General features: G+C 35.1%; 1 protein-coding gene across 3 annotated transcripts in view; it reads left to right on the top strand.

The window, feature by feature from the left end:
- The window catches only part of LOC136031469 (NGFI-A-binding protein homolog), a 125,928-nt gene that overhangs the window by 85,228 nt on the left and 19,409 nt on the right, over positions 1-21,291 (top strand). The gene's annotated exons all lie outside the window — the stretch shown is intronic.

Genomic DNA, 21,291 nt, shown 5'->3' with positions numbered 1-21,291 from the left:
CTGTTTGACTCTGTGTGGTCAACGCTTTTCGTTTTATTCTGCATTTTTTACTTTGTCTGTTTAAGCTTCGGAAGGAAAAAGAATTATATGCACAAAGCTAATAACCTTCGAAATAGCGTTCAGAGTTGAAAAAGCATTCAGATTATTCTTTTTTTTTGTCTAAGTACTAAGCCATACTTCCTTTATTTAAGGATTTCAACTAGAACTTGGGTGAAATTTATAACGGTGTGTTAGACCGCAAGTTCTCAGCACAAATTATCCATACTTCCTCTGTAAATAGGCTATTCAATTGAAAGAAACAATTGATTGTAATAAAAACAAACAAAACAAATAAGCTTATTATTTTATATATTTTTGTATATTTTCTTATTGTTTTAACGATTCTCGTTTGTAATATCTTTTCTTTTTACTTTCTTCATAGACTTGCCCAAAAAGCTAACTTGATAGAGCCTTAGCAAGGGGAGGACCTTGGGGGTCTCGACTTGGGTTGCCCCATTCTCAGTACTGCACTCTTTATGCTAAGTCGAATTTTTGTCCCAATTCCTTAAGAACAACTCCTGAATCACAAGGGCTATTTAATTAGAATAAGAATCATTTCTAAAAGTTCTAAAAACATTTGCGTAAAGAGCGAAGTATTGAAGAGGAGACAACCCTCATATACGGAAGAATTCTTCAACTTTATAAAAATTTAATGTTGCTCCGTACTTTCAGTTGAAGTTTATTCTTTATTAGTTAATTCAACTAGAGGTCGTGCCTGCTTAGAACTGATGGAGGAAATTTCCTCCCTAATATTACCTAGAGAAGCATGAAGTTATGCTAGCGGGAATTATTGTACATAGTAGTGTGAAAAACCATAAGAAGTAGTGTTCAATTTAAGATTTTCTTTTTTATTCACTATTTTTTTAAGGAGTTGGTTTCATTGTTTTTTTTAAGATCTTATCTGGTTAAAAATGAAATTGCTCAGATAATAGCTTTTTGTTAGTCTTTACCTACATTTGTTTCCTTGCTTTTCATAGCAAGACTTCGTTCCCTTTTATTTTCTCAGATCCAATCTGGTTCAATACTATATTGTTTAGATAACTACTTTTTGTCAGGAGACAAAAGGGGATTCTAGCAAAATATAATGACTGTGGTTGCGTTAAGCCTCTTGCTCACTTTGTTTTTTTTTTACCTTTTTTTTGCTTTGCGTAGAATTCACTGACATAAAGACGATAAATTCATTTTGTACACGAAACACAAGAAAATAACAGGAATAAAGCTATTTACCTAGAAGAGCTCTTTCGCGCCAAAAAATACAGCTGATAAGTAACGTTCAATTTAAGGTTTCTCTCTTCTTTGCGATTCTTTAAACATTTGCTTTTACATGATGCTAGAAGCAAGACATTCAGGCTTTCTTTTATTTTCTCAGATCCAATCTAGCTCAACACTAAATTGCTTGGATAACAACTTTTTGTTAGAAAACAATTTTGAAAAGAGGCTTCTGAAAAACTACCGTCAAGTAGTTTTTTCTTTAGCTCTACTGCTGAAATCAATATTGTGAAAGTACAGAACGTGAGATAGGAGAAAATAGTGTTTTTTTTTTCTTATTAGCTTCTAAGAGTTTTGCAATTTCCCAAGGTTGTTTTACTGAATACCAGTTTGCTTCTTTTTTTTAATTCTATTATATATAGTTCCTTCAATAGCGAATGGAAACATGAGACACGACACTGAATCATTGTTTATTAAAAACCCAATTCTAAAATAGATTTGAAATTGTATAAAAATGAAAATAAAATATAGCTTGGCCCCTTATTAAAAATTCATGAAAATGGCGGCATTTTTGAATTCCAGTTATATTAAAATAAATCTACATAAGCCCAAAGTCTGGTTGAGCCTTCATTTAAGTATCTCACCGAGCATCAGCAAGTTTTTCTCACCATGAACGTACTACACACGAAATTATCTGTTTATAAATGAAATAATAACATAAATAAAGAGCAAAAAATAAAAGTCAACAACGATAAGACAATAAAATATGTAGTTAAAACAAGATCCACATCCAGCACAGGATACTCAATCTCATAATTGAACCAAGCTCTATTCTAATAGCCCCGGGTATTCATTAGTGAACAACATTAGTGAAGAAAAGACTTTTTTTTGTTATTTTCAACTGTCTTATTTGAAATATTATACCCGTTTTTCTGTCTTTTCATGTCATTTTATTTACAAATATGAAGGGAGTTTGGTCTTAGAAATTATTGTCGCCATAAGTCTTATTTTTGACTAATTTGTCACCCGTGTTTCTTTCTTTGAATTTCGGCAATGGCTACTAGGAGAAACCACATAATTACGTAGAGCAGTCTTTTTCGTTAGAAATTGAATTCCCAATTCAATGTCTTTAAAGATATATATGCCTATGGTTGTGCAAGCTTCTGTTTAATCAATTCAAACAGGTTGTATTTTCACTGCTCTTAGTACTTAATGTTTCTTCATCCATAGCGAGTTGTGTCTAATTTGGTTAGCAATGCTTATAGAATGAAATATTTATAACTTGAAAGATCTTCCTTTTTTAAAGTAATAAATCAATAACGTCTATACAAGGCCGTATCCTGGATTTTTTGTTCGGTGGAGACCGTATTTGCTGCAGGGGGGGGGGGGGTAAAAAAAATTAAAAAAATCATTAAAAATTTGTTTATATGCATTCTTGTTACGTTTTTATGAGTCAAAAAAATTTCAGGGGTGGGATTCATAACCCTCTAACTCATCTGCCTGCATACGGCTTGTGTGTATATTCATAATGTTTACAGTTACACGGTAGTTAATAAGCCTCAAAAATCAAGGGATGCAATTTTCTTTCTGCATGCAAAGCCAATCCTGGACATTTCGCTTTTGATGGGTATCTTCAGGGTAGAGCGTTAGATGAGATAATTAGAACTCAGGCCCTTACAAGACGCACAATACGCATTTTTTTTTTTTTTTTTTTTTTTTTTTTTTTTAAGGTTGCATGACATTTAGAAAAATTATTGAGTTTCTGCCAAAATCGTTTCCCTCCCCCAAAATCTCTAGAATGTGTCATCTAAATGTTTTTTTTGACAGGGTTGGAGTATACTTCATTTGATTATAAAAATGTCTGTACCTACCTCGAGTGCTACTCCACTAAGTAGCTAGTGGACTACTACAATTACGTTACTATACGTAATCTATGTTACTACGTTATTATAAATATGCACTAATATTTTTTGTACCCAGTTCAATTTTAGTGATTGTATCAATTTTTATTTTGTTTCTCTGCCATCCTTCTTGAGATTGGTCACTAGTATCAAAAAGTTTCGAAGTCAAGACTACCCACCCCTCTCCCTGTGTCTCCCTTAAAGCTCATACTATGTATAAATATGTTTGTGAACACGCTTATGTTGACAATGTCTACACTACCTGTCCATAAATAGTGTACCAGTATGATTATATTGATTACATTAATTTTCTATTGTTATTCATCATCATCATCATTATTAAGAATTACATGCTCCCCTCTAAGATTGAGTCAAAACATCAGCTTCGTAGGCGAACCTATTACCCCCTGCCCTTTCCCTTCCCCTAGCCCATCCTAATCATTTATAAATTTTTAATATTATTGATTTGTAACACAATAATTATTTATATAAATTATCTTTACATTTACGCTTGTGAACATGCTTATCGTTACGTCTTCTGCACAAAGTGTGTAAAAAATATATACGGATAACTTCTATAACCAGTCGACTTCTATCGAACGTGATATTTCGCCCATTTTGATTCTGTCATTTTACTTCCATGATTCAGCCCATGATTAAAAATCTTGTTCCACAAAACAAGTTTTTCAAAGAAAAGTAAAAAGCTCCATTAAACCAAACATGAGCAGAAATAAAGTCAAATAATTTTCTAAGCGTAAAACTACAACAAATCATCATTAATAAATAAACGAAACTCAAAAATGAACAGAAATTACAACAAATAGCTGAGTCAAACACAAAATGAGCAAAAGTTAACATGAATAGGGCTTATAGCCCCTATACCTTCTCAAGACTGGAACAAAATTTGCGCTTTACTGAAAAAAAAAAACAAAAAACAAACAAATAACCGTGGATTGCCAGTTTAATTAATACATACTGATACTTATTTGTACAGATTTTGACTATTTTTTACTTATGAAAGTTAAAAAAAAGTGAAAACATTTAAAACGTGTTTTGTTTTCAGTACTTATTAATGATGACTTGTGATAGTTTAGCGCTTGGGAGATTATTTGACTTTATTTTTACTCTTTGGCTGAATGGAGCTCTTTATTTTACTTTGAAATGGAAAAATGTATTAAAATGAATTTCTTTTCGTTTTTTATTGACATAGTCTTTTCTATGGAAAAAAAAAATACTTCATACAATTTCAGTTTTTTCTATAAGAATCCATAGGTTTGGTTGCTATTTATATGTTGGAGAAACTTTTTCAACAATTTTTAATCCTCACATAAGCAGTATTTTTTAATCTAGCTTTATAGCTTCTGATGTTGACCTGAAAAATAAAACTTAATATGATTCCCTAAAGATCCTACCTATGCTATTTGAAAACCTGGATACATTTACACTTTTTTATTTATTCAAATTGTAAGAGCAGAAGTAGTGACAGTTGTAGCCCCAAATGTTTCAACTTAATACCCCCAGTCGTTCTCGATATATTGCTGAGGTGTCTTACGGGCAACCGTAAATGGAATGCCTTTGGATTTAGCCTAAAGCAACATTAAGTTTTAAAGCATAAGGGACGAACTGCATAGTTATGGGGGGTTGATATGTCCAATATCCCTAAAGATATAGTTGATGGACCGCTATACTAAGCTGAACAAAATAACTGTCCTAAAATTTGGACTGGATGCATTCGGAAAATGAGTGGGCTTGAGAGAAGGGCTGCTTGCCCTCCAATCGCTTTCTGCTCTTAGAAAATCCACCAGAACTTTTAATTTTTTAATTGAAATAGCTCTTTTAAAAGTGTCAATGATATTTCTCGCTATTATTTAGTGGTGCTGCCTATGATATTTCTTATATGCCCTTTTGAAAACATGCATGCACACTGTTTTTTTCGTTTGATTGAAATTCCTTCTAAAGTGAAACTCCTCATAATATCTTTAACTTCATTAGTTGCAGTAACTGTAGGGGTAGTATTAAAAAAAATACCCATAGTGCCATCTGTCTAGTTCAAAATAACCCACAACCTACCCGTAAAGGTCTAACTTAAAAAATATGAGTTGTTCTTCAGGCAATTCTCTGTCATCTTTTTGAAAGTCCACATGGTCATAGTATCTTTGATCTAGTTCAACATCCGCCTAAATGTTCTTTAAGAGTTTCGCCTTAATACTGTTAGCTTGCACAATAACAATAGCTTTAGCACCATTAGAAACAGTAGGCGCAAAGCACCTTTGGTTTTTCTTCAACATCCCCTTTAACATACGCTGAAAGTTTAGGCTCAATACCATCAACCATTCCTGAAGCGTTTCTGATGTCTCCGCTTCACAAACTTTGTGGACATAGTGTGCTTTGAATTGGTTCCATACAACTTCTATACATCCCATATTTTTCGTCTCAATACCCTTAGTTTTGATAGTAGTAGTAGTAGTAGCAGTAGGATTACTAGTACTAGCCTAAGCTTTAGTGGCAGTAGTAGTAATAGAAGTAGGACTAATAGTAACAGTAGCAGTAGCATGAGTAGAAGCAGTAGCATTAGGATGGAATATTTTCTTTTGGTTAGTTCACCCCTCGCAACAAGCCCTGTTAGTTTCAATTTCATACACGTAACTGTTTTTAAGATATTGCTATCATGCCCTTTTGACTGCCTGCATACATATGGCGTGTTGTGATTCAGTTCACCTCCCTCTCCCCCCTCAAGATTCCTTGAAAATTTCACCTTCATACCCTAAAGGCATAGTTATAATAGCAGTCTCAGTAGTAGTATTGATATTACTAGAAATAGGATTGAATAGCGGTGGTACTACTAGCAGCAGTAGCAGTAACATATTGCCTTTTGGTCAGTAGAACATCCCTCTCATCAAGTCCCGGAAGTTTCCAGTTAATACTATTAGCTATGTCTATGACATCGCTGATATGTCCTTTTCAACATCTCAATACTCTTCGCCTTACAAGTAGTTGGAATAGAAGTAGCAGCAGTAGTGGTAGTAAATATAGCAGTAGTAGTAGTGTGCATAGACTGTCATTTTTACAGAGAGACACAAAGAGTCACTTTTATTATGCATATAATCAATATACAAAAGAACCAGATTGGTGACATTAGAAAGTCAAAGGTGAGATGATCTTCCCCTTTAAGCATTCTCTGAAAGTTCCAACTTAATACTACTACTACTAACAACTCACCGCAGCACCAAGCAGCCTGAGGCCAATAAAGCTGCGCAGGCTCCTCCTCCATGCCAATCCATTCAAAGCCTCTCTTTTTCTCTCTTTTTACACCCTCCTAGGAAGTTCCAATTTCCATTAAAACTTTCTTTATGACGTACTCTCATCCCAGACGAGGACGACCTGCTTTCGGTTTAGCCCTAGACGGTTGACCGAAAAGGACAATCTTCGGTAATCTGTTATCCTTCGACCGCACAGCGTGCCCTAGCCATCTCGAACTTTCTTTCATTATAGCCCTAGGATGTGAGATTGAGCAAAATTTGTCCTAAGCCCCATTGTTTGAAATACGGTCAGTCAGTCAAGTACCCAGAACCTTACCTTAGACCTTAGATCCTCCTGAGCCATCAGTGGCGCATAGGGCGTCAACAAAGCCTCTCCGTTCGTCACGAAGCTGTGCGGCTACAGTGATATCTTCCCATTGTGGAGTGAGGGAAATTTTGGCCTCTTTCAGATCCCGATCATACTGCCTCTGCAGTGCATGTTTTGTCGGCCTCGTCTTCGTCTTCCTTCAGGCTGCCACTCATACACTCTTGAGGGCAGTCTGTCTTTGGGCATGCACAGAACATGACCTAAATGTGTCCATCTTCGTTTCTTCATAACTTCGGTCGCTATGGGCTGGTTTGTTTTCAGCCGGATTTCCCTATTGTAATTTACTGATGCCAACTGATTTTAAGGGATCCTCTGGGGCAAATGTTTTCGAATCCAAGGATACGTTTCTCAAGTTGTTGGTTGAGTTTCCAACATTCACTGGCGTATATCAATATAGAAATCACATTGCTGTTGAACAGGCGAAATTTTAAACAAAGTGAGTACTTGCTACTCCGAATTGGTGTTAGTCTGTTGAAGGCGCATGATGGCTGTTCATTCCTTCTCTTGATTTCAAATGTTACATCACCAGTATTCCAGCTTCCTAAGTATTTGAATTCTTGGACCTGTTCAACAGTTTTATCGGAGCATTGAAGAGCTAGGGGGAGCCAGATGTGGACACACTTAATGATCTGTCGACGTTGATCGACAATCCGACCTCTCTGGCTTTTTCTGAGATTTCATCAAATAACAGCTGTAATCAATCTTTGGCATCTTCTAGCGGTGCTATATCATCTGCAAAGTCAAGATCTGCGAGTTACTTGCTGTTGACGTTTACTCCATAGCTCGTAGACTGTCTTGGTGCGTAGTCCATAACTATTGTAAATTAAAGTAGTGATAATACACATCCTTGCTTGACACCAATCATGATTTTCGAGTATCTTGTAACTCCGTTTTCTGTTCGAACACAGCATTCTGTTTCTTTGTATAGGGCTGTAATCAGTTCTACTATCTTGGGGGGGTATTCCATAGTATTTGAGGATTTTCCATAAAATTTCTTGGTATTCAAATCTTGGTTTCCAGTCTTATCTTCCTATTCTTGCAAATTTTTTTCACTGTGAAAAAACACCCTGAGCCTTACCTGTTCTACTTTTAACATATTCACTGCTCCCAAACATCTAAAATCTTCTACACGTTAATTTTCAAACCTATTCTAGCACTCTGAGCTCGCAAAACCTCTAAAGGTTCATTCATTTTACTCACACTTTCATCTAGGATACTTAAATCATCAGAAGAATCCAAGTTCTGGTGAGTTTTTCCTCCCCATTCGATTCTGTGGTCTCCCATTGCCTTTCCAGTGCTCCTTAAGACAAAGTCCTTCAAAATAATCTTTATAAAGGGGGATAGGACATAACCTGATTTAACTCCTGATTTAACGCAAAACCAGCTGTTAAGCTCATTTCCTACCTTAACCGCAGCAGTGTTATTCTTGTACATAGATCTAATCACTTTAATCTATTTGTCTGGTATGCCATACAAGGATAAGACCTTTGCTAAGGCTTTTCTATCAACAAGATCAAACACTTGCTCATAATGTATAAAACTGGGGACCAAAGGTCTTTGAAAACTCAGGTACTTCTCAATTATTAACCTGAGAGTGAAAATATGGTCGACACATCCTTTACCTTTTCTAAAACTTGCCTGCTCTTCTCTTAAAACTTTTTTACAGCATCTCTCAGTCTAAAAAGTATTATATTACTAAGTAATTTGCTACCTGCAGAGACCAAACTAAAGCCTTGGTAATTACCACACTCACTCTTATCACCTTTCTTATACGGTGGTTTGATTAAGGTTTTCCTAAAGTCGTTAGGTACTTCCCCTTTTCAAAAATCTTATTCATAATCTTCAGTATCTTATTTATAACCTCAGGGTCACCATATCTGAGAAACTCATTTGCCACACTATAAGCACCTGGAACTTTATTATTTTTTCATTCTTTTAGTACTGTCGCTAATTCTTCCTAACGAAAAAAAAATCTTCCTTCACATCCAGGTATCACAATCTTTTTCATTTTCCTCCATATCTTTTCCTGTAATTCTATCTTGGTTTAGCACACTTTCAGAATGTTTCGTCCATCTCACTTTAACTCTTTCCTTATCACAAATTATGGACACCTTCCTATCTGTAACTGGTAGAAAACCGGATTGACTACTCCCTCTCCATTTATTAGCGCATCATTACAATATTTTACGATTATGCCGTTTCATTGCATCTTCCAGATCTTCGGCAATTTTACCCATGACATCCTTCACACCTCCTTAGTTCATACTTTAATGCTTTCTCCACTTTCTTTACATTCCCTTTGTTTTCGTATGACCTACAACTCAGATAATTCTTATACAAGCCCCTTCTCCTCTCTTTTAAATGTAAAGCTTTTTCAGTAATATTCCTAGCTGCAGTCCTAACTTTCATCTCTAAGACACCGTCAGCAAATTCACAAATTGTTTTTTCTAAAATTATTGCAAGTATCTGCCACATTGTCAAATTTTTAACTCCCTAGTTTAATATTCAACTGTTCCTGAAAATTTTCTCTCAAAATCTCATCCTGGAGTGTACCAACATCATAGCTTACCGGGATGTAGTTACCCTTCCGAAATTTCAGCTTTAAATTTTAACCCTCAACAGTACTAGATGGTGATCTTTACTTTTAACATCAATAACAACAATCCTATATACCCTAGTATTTTGTGTTGATCCTGCCAGTCTTCGGTTTACTATAACATAATCAATAAGGTTTGCTGTCTTACTATCACCTGAATACCATATTAATTAATAGAACATTTTATGACCAAACACCGTAATGGTTATAATAGATTGTTATACCTATAAAATTGCTAAAGTCTGCAGCCATTACTGTTTTCTTTTCCTACACCAAATTTTGTCTAGGCTAGGATGCCATCTATCCCTGTTTCTGCTGACCTGGGCGTTAAAATCTCCTAGTAAAGACACTTTATTTCTACCTGAGATTCTGTCTATTTACTCCCCTGTAACTGTAAGTAAAATTCATCTGAGTTACTAGTATCTCCGTCAGTGGGTTTTACAGAAGCATATACTACTATAACGGATACCCTGAATTTTTTAGTCATAGAGTGAGCAATTAGTATTCTGTTATTAATACCTTCCCAGCCTAAATAAGACTTACTAGCTTCGTTATTCATCATTGGCCCTACTCCCTGGCTATTATCCCCGTCCTTTCTGCCTAACTAACCAAATTCTATATCACCTAATTTCATGATTCTTACCCCTGGGACATGAATTTCAGAAACTCCTAAAAAGTCCAGTTCGAATCGTCTGAACGAGTCAGTCAAAATTTAGATACGAAAGTCATTTTTTAACGTCGTAACATTCCAAGTTCCATTTTTCATGTTCTTTAAATCATTAAAATTATTCTGGGCTCAGAAAAAGCAATGATCCCAGATACCAGAGCAGGACGGGGACCACATATCTTCTCAAGTCTACACTGAAGCACTTAAGCTGGCTTAGAACCGGACAGCAAGAAGTCTCTGGGACCTCCAGTATGAATGGAGGCTTTCCCAAATCAATTCTTGACATACGTTGTTTTGACAATGTGAATACACATAGCGTCTTTTGATTTAATTCAAATTTCTCCTCAATACTGCAAATGGAGTAGCGTGATAGTAGAAGTGGTGGCCATTGTAGTAGTATTTGTAGCACGCAAATACTGCCTTTTCTGATCATCTCCCTTATCATTTCTTGAATTTTTCAAATTAATATACTCTGTTATTCCTGTGTTACACCCTTTTGGCAATCCGTATACACATAATATATTTAATTTAATTCACCACTCCCCTCAACATTCTCTGAAAGGTTCACTTGAATGCCCTTCGTCTTCTTGGAAAGTAAAGTTCAAACATGCATACCTTTCTCAATAACATATACGATGTGTAAACAATGAACGAATTTCCTAACTTACAGCCCTTGTCTTGAGGAATGTGGTGTGGTTGACATACCCAAAGACATAATTACTGGACCCTTAAACAATGCGCAACAATATAGCTTTTTTTCGATCGGATGTGTTTTGTGGAATGATAGGCTTGGGGGGGGGCTGATTGTCCTCCATTTACTTTTGACCCTTAAAAAGGGCACTAAAACTTCCAACTTCCAATCAAATGAACTCTATCTGATTCAAAAGTTTATACGATCACCCTTACCATAAAATATCATATGCCCCGGGGCATAATTTACAGCCATTGCCGATGGGTTCTTGGGGATTTTTCCGCCCTAAAGACATTGTTATATGGTTTTGGGGCTATTCGGGACTAAAAGGCTATCTCACAATTCCAATTGGATACGTTTCGGAAAAAGAGGATTTCAGGGAGGGGGGATGCTAGTTGCTTCCCATAACGTTTATCTAATTGATAAACATTATCTAATAACGTTTATCTAGTTGAAAAGTCAACTAGAACTAAACATTTTCAGTCAAATGAGCTTCTTCTGAAGTTCACGCGACCACCTCTTCCTTAAAGCCCTTATATGTCCCTGGGGCATAACTTACAATCCATACCCTTAGACTCTGGGGGATTCATTCAACCCCAAAGGCTGCCATCCGATCACTTTGACTCTTGAAAATGGCACTAGAACATTCAATATCCATTCCTATGAGCCCCCTCTGGAGTTTTTACGACCATCCTTTCCATAAAAACCTTATATGTGCTCGGGGCATAACTTATACCCCTTGCACTGAGGGTTATGGGGAGTTTCATCCTCAGAGACATGATTTCCTGGCCTCTCAATTACACTGAACAAGATGGCTATCTCAAAATTTTGATTAGATGTGTTTTGATGGGTGTCGGGGGCTTGTTACCTTCTAATGACTTTTTGTCATATGAGTCGTATGAATCTTTTTCAAACTTTCTACGACAACAAATGGCTATCTCAAAATTTTTATCAGATGCATTTCAGGAAAAAGCGCGGTGTGTGTCGGGGGTATCCGCCTCTGATCACTTTAAATCTTAAAAAAGACGCTAGAAATTCTGATTACCAGTCCAACGAGGCCCATCCAAAGTTTATACGACCACACTTTCTATAAAACCTTCATATGCCCCCAGGACATAAATTACTACTCTTTCCCCAAGGGTTCTGCGGGTGTTGTCATCCTCAAAGAAATAATTTCTAGATCTTTTAACTACGCTAAAATGTGCTCAGGAAAATAGTAGGCGTGGGAGGGGGCTGGCTGTCCTCCAATCACTTTTGAGTATTAAAAAGGGCACTAGCTCTTTCAATTTCCAACCGAATGAGCCTTTTCCAAAGTTTCTACAACGACTTCTTCGATACAAAGTGCCCCGGTTTAAAAAAAAAGAATAAAAATAAATAACATACTGCGTCCTCATCGCTCTTTACTTAGACAGCGCTATTGCGCTGTCTATGATTACTTCCCGCATCTAGGAATTCATTTTCTTAGGAAATTATTGGAAGATTTGGGATTTTAAGTTCTGTCTCTGAGGTATTCATCTCAAACCCTCCTTCTGGGCCACCCTGAAAACTCAGGCTTCTTTACACACTTACTTTTAAACTTACCTTTAGGTGCACTGACTACTCTACGGTGAGGTATTTACTGAAAAATACTTTTTGGTATTTTCATTTTTTAAAATGCTCCGCTCCCTATATTTCGAAAAATGTTTATTATCAATGTGTTCATAAAAATAGAAACAAAATCCTCCCCCTCTCTATATTTTGGTGACCTGGTACCAGTGCGTCAATTCGCTATAGCTTAGGGAAAAATTGGTATTTGGGAAAATGCCAAAAAACACGTTTTTCACTGAGAATCCCCCAAAGGAAATATCCGAGTTGCAGGGGTTCAAAAAAATCTACGGGGTATATGCCCCTTCTGAACCCCCTCTCCTAATTGACGTCACGGGTTGGTGCCCCTGTAGCTAGTTTAATCCTATTGATTGCCTTGATTTTTCATCTATGATTCAGATATCAACATATTCAAATCTCAACAAACATTATAAACACGGGTCTGTTTTCATTAGATAAATTTTGCATGTTTGTGTCTGCATGCTGTTTTTTCATCTCTCTTGAAGATGCGAGTACAATAAAAAAAAGAGTTTAGAGCTCTCTGTCTGATATAGCTGCTTTTATTGAGTTTTTTACATGCCGTCTACACTCGGCATTTTTTGTCCGTCTGCGTTGAAGATTTGTGGGTGACTTGAGTTTTATCTGCATTAGGCAAAAAATCTACAAATGTCGAAACTAGCCTTTATTACACAGAGATTATCAACACAACGATAAAACTACTTCTGGCACGGTTGATTTATGCAATGAACATAAAAAAGCCTGTGCCAATTCGTAAAGATAGAAGTAATTAAGGTAATTTATTATAAGTGAAAAGATAATTTATTTACCACATTGCTTATTGCATGAAAAACAAGGTGACTATTGCGTCTAAATTATAAGTATTTGAAAAATAACAAGCAATGAATAATATTATGAATGTCATAAATAAAAAAAAATGTATTAAGATAGGAATTTTAATATTGGTAACAAAACAAAAATTGAATTGTAAAAATTAATTGTAAAATTTAAATTTATTCTATTATAATTATTAATTATTGGTACCAGAATAAAATTGGTAACAAAACAAAAATTAATTGTAAAATTTGAATTTATTCTATTATAATTATAAATTAATATAAATAATCATTAATTAATAATTAATAATAATAATAATAATATACTAATAATAATTATCAATTAATAATAATACTATTAATAACGGCGGTAAAAGACTACATTTTAAAACTAGATACAATAAAAACAAAGGAATAATGTCTTAACAACAAAGAAGTAACGTCAATAAATAATATTATGAATGTCAAACCAAAAAAAAAATGTATTAAGATAGGAATTTGAAGTAAAAAATGTTGGTAACAAATAATAAAATTGGTAGTAAAGAAAAAATATTGATAACGGCAGCGTAAGACTACATTTCTAAATTAGATACAATAACAACAAAGGAGTACTGTCTTTTAATTCTCCGTTCAACATTCGGTACTTACGTGTTATAACGACCACACTTTGTTTCTTGATCTGCAATGAAACCAGTTTTCTGTGTCCATTCGGAGGTAATCAGCTTAGTCTGAGCGAGATAAAGCAGTATGCAGGTATATTTTAATTAAATATGTAATATATGGAGGTGGTTAGGTAGTTATTTAATATAATGCGTTCTGGGTGGCCTGCTTTCCATAATTCCTTATTGTAATTTCCATAATTTTATTCCTAAAGTATTATATTTTCATCATATTTTGGTTAATTTCATTATTATTAACCCAACTTCACTTCTTGTGTGTGGTCACTATAATACATTAGTAACCAACATTCTTTCCATTTTTATCAGTCGGCATCATTGCAGTTGCATCCCTGTCCCCCCCTCCAAACACCTGAAAATAATATTACGCTGCATTCCAAATTCTACGGAATTTGTTAGCTTACATTTTTATCGGCCTATGTTTTTCATAAACTGTTGGTTCATAATTCCAATTTAAAATATCAGTAATCTTTACTTATAGTCTAGGTTTATTTCCAGACATTAGGCGGGGACGATATATGAATAGATTGTTGAGTGAGCAGCCGAACGATATAACTTTTATATAGTTATTGTGGTTGGTCTAGAAGGGTAGTCTTCAATTGCTGTTACCAAATCATTTGCTGACATGATCTTAACAATAGATATTGATTGTCAAACAGAACTAAAGAACATGAAGAATTGATTTTTAATTTCTATGTACATTGGACTGAGCCAACTGTGGGGCAGGGGGTATATGGGGGACCAGTCTAGTTTTCTCTTGTGATTAGACACTCTGTCGTTCAAGCCCAAAGAAATATTTCACAGTTTTTTTTTTTTCTTTTCGGCCATCCATCTGAGACCAAACAAAAAGCATGATGCCCAGAAAGAACGTATCCATGATCTTTCTTCAGGGGTTACCTAAAAACTTTAACAAAAGCATCGAAAAATCGTTTATATTCATTTTTGTTACGTTTTTACTAGTCGGAAAAACATTTCGAGGGGGGTTCTACCCCTTAATCCCTCCCCCTGGATACGGCCTTGTTCTCCATGAGGTAGAGATCTTAAGGAAGGACTCAAACGAAGTTGGAACTTCTTGGGAGGGGGCTCAAGAGAGAGAGTTTGAATAGGTGCGGGTGGAGGAGGAGCGCATGCAACTGTGCTGGTCTAAAGTAGCTTGGTGTTGCAGTGAGTTCTTAGTAGTAGCAGTAGTAGTAAAATAATACTACGGCTACTACTAACAACTCACTGCAGTACCAATTCGTCTGATGCCAACACAGCTGCGCACGCTCCTCCTCCATCCCAATGACCAATTCTTTTCAAGCCCTATTTCTTTAGACCCCCCCAAGAAGTTCCTTTTTCCCTTAAATGTTTCCTTTCAACATCCTCTCATCCTGTTCGAGGACAAATGAATAATAACCTGCATTGAGTTTGGTGCAGCAGTTGACGGTGAAACTATTATTATCGGAGTGACACGGCGCATAAAAATTTTGGGAGTGACCAAAGTTTCCGTTTGATCATGGCATCGACAGCAGTTCTTCCAATATACCCGAATTTCTCCGTGATTTCCCGTACGTTCCTCTCAAGAAAATTGGGTTCTGAAGTGAAGATTAACTAGCGAAAACTAATATTTGAATTTTTGGTTATTGTTCATGTGTTAACGAACATCAATTTTCGAGGAGGTATCGGAGAACTTAATTTTCTTTTGCACAAATTCGGAGAAATCTGATAAATTTGGTAACAAAAGCAGTTGGCTTGTTTTTTTCTACTTGACTATCTTTTTCGCCATCTTAGATTAGATGCTTTGCAAAGAAGAGGGTAATAAAAAACGAAAGCATGGCTGGGCAGGACTGAGTATATATGACAGGAAATGATGTACTGGATGCAATAAATGATATGTTCTAAATTCCGCCGTCCATCTGGAACCTCCCTATTGCGTCTTGCTTAATTTTGATGTTTCGTAATGCCTCCGTGCAATTGGCTTTAATAATGACATTGATAACTGGTGGACCTAACTGGACGTAAAACATTGAATATCCAAAAATGACATTGGTTCAAGGCCGTATCCAGGGGGTAAGGGGGTTTGAAATCCACCTACCCCCGAAATGTTTATCTGACTCGTAAAGACGTAACAAAATGGATATAAACACATTTATATGTGTTTTTCAAAAATGAAATTATAATCCCCCATTCGAAAAAAACATTTTTGTAACCCTCCCCCTGAAAAAAAAATCCTAGATACAGCCCTGCATTGCTTTTATTTAATATTTTAATCTTTAGCATGTGAGAAAATCTGCCAAAAAAAAACAAACAAAAACAGATAATAGATTTACTAGTCCAGCCACATAATGTCTCTTGTCCCATCAAGTGGGAGAAACCTGGTTCCAGCCCGTGAGATAGAATGAAATAAAAAAAAAATTGAAAAAGATTGTTGCTCTGAAATATTATTTAACGTACCAAGGACAGTAAAAATGAAATCTGATTGTATCATTTCGTTAAGTGAAAACTTAAGCAACCAAACATATATTATTAAAATAACGAAAACTAGGAACGTAAAAGAACTAGAATACGCAGTTATGCTGTTTTTGATTGTAGCTTGCGCCAAATTTAGAAAAAGGAAACGTGTGGTAAAAATTGCCCGAAGAAAAACTAAAAAAAAATAGTAGCAAACACCTTAAAAAGTGTAGTTTTCGTTGATAATTTCTTAAACCACATTGGCCTGCCATAACATAAAGAAAGAAAACGCTCAAAAATGAAGTTTTTAAAGGACAAATAAAAATACTGAAGAAAACACAGAAAACGAATATTTTGAGAGAACAACCACCTTTCTTCTTCAGCGCGAACAAAATAATATGATCAAGGAAAAAGCAAAAACCAAAAAACAAATGGGGAAAGTACAACAAAACCAACGAAGAAAACATCAAAAAATTAAATAAAATACCAAACATTAAAAGAATTAAATCAAATACCTAACAACGATAAAGTGACTTATTCGCCAGTATCCGCGAAATGCACAAAATCCAAATAAATATGAACTGCCATCGACAGATACTATCAAACAACTGAGAAATAAAAGAACAAATTTATTCACTCGAAGAAACGAAGCAGGAATTGAATAAATTGGAGAACTAGGTCACTAGGTTTCTGATTTTAATTAAATGAAAAAAAACAAGTTTTTTAACTGAAAGTAAGGAGCGACATTAAAACTTTAACGAACAGAAATTACTCCGTATAATAAAGGAGATTTTCCCTCCTCAACGCCCCGCTCTTAACGTTATTAAAAAAAAAAAACTAATTTTTTTAGCTGAAAGTAAGGAGCGACATTAAAACTTAAAACGAACAGAAATTACTCCGTATATGAAATGAGTTGTCCCCTCCGCAATCCCTCGCTCTTTACGCTAAAGCTTTAAATTGTTTTAAAAATTAGAATTGTGGCAGAGTCAAACTTTAGCGTAAAGAGCGAGGGATTGCGGAGGGGACAACTCATTTCATATACGGAGTAATTTCTGTTCGTTTTAAGTTTTAATGTCGCTCCTTACTTTCAGCTAAACGAATTAGTTTTTTTTTTTTTTAATTTCTGAACGTTTTTGAATTAATGCATGTTTGGTTTTGGCTCTCCGCACATAAACTATTAAAATGAAATTTGTATATTAATTCTTTTTTTGGCTAAATGCCTTTCTCTTAGTTTTGATCAGACGATTTTGAGAAATAAGGGGTGGAGAAGGAGGCCTAGTTGCCCTCCAATTTTTCGGTTACTTAAAAAGGCAACTAGAACTTTTAATTTTAACGAACGTTTTTATTAGTAAAAAATATACGTAACTTAAGAATTAACTTACGTAACAAACTTTCATAACCTTATATTTTTTTTATATTTTATATTTTTACATTTATATTTTTATATTTTATATTTTTTATATTTTACTCCGTATATGAAATGAGTTGTCCCCTCCCCTCTGTTCGTTTTAAGTTTCAATGGTACTCCTTATTTTCAATTGAAAGAATTTTTCCATGTTTATTTTTTCATTGAGTAATTTCTGTTCGTTTTATGTTTTAATGTCGCTCCTTACTTTCAGCTAAAAAAATTAGTTTTTTTTTATTTAATTTCTGAACGTTTTTGAACTAATGCATGTTTGGTTTTGGCTCTCCGCACATAAATTATTAAAATGAAATTTATATATTAATTCTTTTTTTGGCTAAATGGCTTTCTCTTAGTTTTGATCAGACGATTTTGAGAAATAAGGGGTGGAGAAGGAGGCCTAGTTGCCCTCAAATTTTTTTGTTACTTAAAAAGGCGACTAGAACTTTTAATTTTTAACGACCGTTTTTATTAGTAAAAAATATACGTAACTGAAGAATTAACTTACGTAACAAACTTTCATAACCTTATATTTTTATTATGTATACGAAGGGGTTTGTACCCTCGTTAATACCTCGCTCTTTACACTAAATCGTAAGTTTTGTCCCAATTCTTTAAGAATGACCCCTGAATCAGAAAGGCGTTAGAATAAATAGTTGAAATTACTAAAAATACTTTAGCATAAAGAGCAAGGTATTTATCTTCTCCTAAATACCTCGCTCTTTATGCTAAAGTATTCTTAGAACCCGTCATATGCGGAATAATCTCTTTTCGTTTTAAGTTTCAATACTACTTCTTCCTTTCATTTGAAAAAACGTTTTCATGTTTATTTTTCATTGTTTTCTTACAGTGATGCTAGAGAATCCTGCGCCCTTTTCATTGAATTTTTATTCCCCCATGACAGATTCCTCCAAGGAAAGATCCTCCAACATAGCCCCCTCTCCTCAGCCCCACCCCCAAACAAAATAAAATCCCCCTGAAAACGTCTGTACACTTCCCAATAACCATTACTATATCTAAACACTGGTCAAAGTTTGTAACTTGCAGCCCCTCCCCCAGGGATTGTGGGGGAGTAAGTCATCCCCAAAGACATAGTTATTATGGTTTTCGACTATGCTGAACAAAATGGATATCTCAAAATTTTAATCCGTTGACTTTTGGAAAAAAATGAGCGTGGGAGGGGGCCTAGAAGCCCTCCAATTTCTTTGGTCACTTAAAAAGGGCACTAGAACTTTTCATTTCCGTCAGAATGAGCCCTCTTGCGACATTCTAGGACCACTTGGTCGATGCGATGACCCCTGGGGAAAAGAAAAAAAAAAACAAAAAAACAAAAAAACAAATAAACACGCACCCGTGATTTGTCTTCTGGCAAAAAATACAAAATTCCACATTTTTGTAGATAGGAGCTTGAAACTGCTACAGTAGGGTTCTCTGATACGCTGAATCTGATGGTGTGATTTTCGTTAAGATCCTAAGACTTTTAGGGGGTGTTTCCCCCTATTTTCCTAAATAAGGCAAATTTTCTCAGGCTCGTAACTTTTGATGGGTAAGACTAAACTTGATGAAACTTATATATTTAAAATCAGCATTAATATGCGATTCTTTTGATGTAGCTATTGATATCAAACTTCAATTTTTTAGAGTTTTGGTTACTATTGAGCCGGGTCGCTCCTTACTACAGTTCGTTACCACGAACTGTTTGAAAACTTGACTCTTTTTCTCAACTTTACTTTTTAAAATAGTAAAAAACTTTAGCGTAAAGAGCGGGGCATTGAGGAGGGAAAAGCCTCTTTAATATACGGAGTAATTTCTGTTCGTTTTAAGTTTTAATGTCGCTCCTTACTTTCAGTTAAAAAACTTGTTTTTTCATTTTATTTCTAAACGTTTTTAAATTAACATATTTTTTTATTCTGCCTATCCGTACATGGATAACTAAAACGAAATTTGCATATTATTATTTCTTTTGGGTTAATTGGCTTTCTCTTAGTTTTGATCGGGAGATTTTGAGAAAAAAGGGGATGAGGGAAGAGGCCTAATTGCCCTCCGGTCTTTTGGTTACTTAAAAAGGCAACTAGAACTTTTAATTTTATACGAACGTTTTAATTAGTAGAAAATATACGTAGCTTACGAATTAACTTACGTAACGAACTTTTATATTGTATAATTTTATTACGTATATTAGGGGATTTGCCCCCTCGTTAATTACCTCGCTCTTTACACTAAAGCTTAAATTTTGTTCCAATTCTTTAAGAATGACCCCTGAATCACAAAGACCGTAGAATAAAAAGTTGAAATTACTAAAAACACTTTAGCGTAAAGAGCGAGGTATTTAGGAGGAGATGACCCCGCATATACGTAATAATTTCTGTTCGTTTAAAGTTTTAATGCTGCTCCTTACTTGCACGTGAAAAAGCTTTTCCATATTTATTTTTTAATTGTTTTGTTCTGTTTTAAATAATGCTAGAATATCCTGCGCTCCCTTCATGGAAACTATCTTCTCCCCTGACAATTCCTTCATCAAAAGATCCTCCAACATAACCCCCTCTCTCTAACCCTGCTCCCAATAAAAAAAAACCCTCTGAAAACGTCTGTTCACTTCCCAATAATCATTACTATACCTAAACACGGTCACATTTTGTGACTTGCAGCCCCTTCCCTTGGACAGTGAGGGAGTAAGTCGTCCCCAAAGACCTTGTTATTAGGCTTTTTGACTATGCTGAACAAAACTGAATCTCAAAATTTTGATTCATTGATTTCGGAAAAAATGAGCGTGGGAGGTCTCCTAGGTGCCCTCCAATATTTTCGACCACTTAAAAAAGGCAGTAGAACTTTTAACTTCTGTTGGAATGAGCCCTCTTGCGACATTCTAGCACCACTGGATCGAGGATCATCCCTGGAAAAAAAGAAAACAAATAAATACGCACCCGTGATCTATGACTTTTAAGGGGTGTTTCCCTCTATTTTCAAAAATCAGGCAAATTTTTGTCAGGCTCTTAACTTTTGATGAGTAAGACTAAATTTGATTAAACTCATTTATTTAAAATCATCATAAAAATCTGACTGTTTTGATGCATCTATTAGTATCGAAATTTCCGTTTTTTAGAGTTTCGTTTACTATTGAGCCGGGTCGCTCCTTACTACAGTTCGTTACAACGAATTGTCTGATCTTTGCATTTTTTGCGGATTCCCTTAAAGACCTAAGGGGATTATGACGTATTTGATTATGTGATTGGGGAAGTGGATCAAGGTTAATTTTAGGGATTGCTGAAGTATCGGCTTCTCTTTTGAGAAAACTGAAATACGACTCATTTATTCTTAAATCACCTGAATCTCTGTTCAAAGCTACATCTAAATGTGGGTATTTATAAATTTCAACAGCTTCTCTGTAGTGCTGGATAATATCTTTGTCATGCGAAATTAGGCTAGCTTGGTTTAAAAAAACAGTATTGTCTGGATTATCAAATATGTGTTCTGAGAGGACAGAGTCTAAATTTTCAGGTTTTTTCCACTTTTTAAGGGTGTTATTAAATGAGATATGGTGCTGAGCTAATCTATCTGTAAGTTGTTGATAATTTCTTCGATGTACCAAAGACCACAAGAGCAAGGAATTCTGTAGACACCGGAGTTTTCACCTA

The sequence above is a fragment of the Artemia franciscana genome, chromosome 9, assembly GCF_032884065.1.
Source record: "Artemia franciscana chromosome 9, ASM3288406v1, whole genome shotgun sequence".
In the NCBI taxonomy this organism is placed as follows: domain Eukaryota; kingdom Metazoa; phylum Arthropoda; class Branchiopoda; order Anostraca; family Artemiidae; genus Artemia; species Artemia franciscana.
This window is presented reverse-complemented; position numbering and strand designations above follow the sequence as displayed.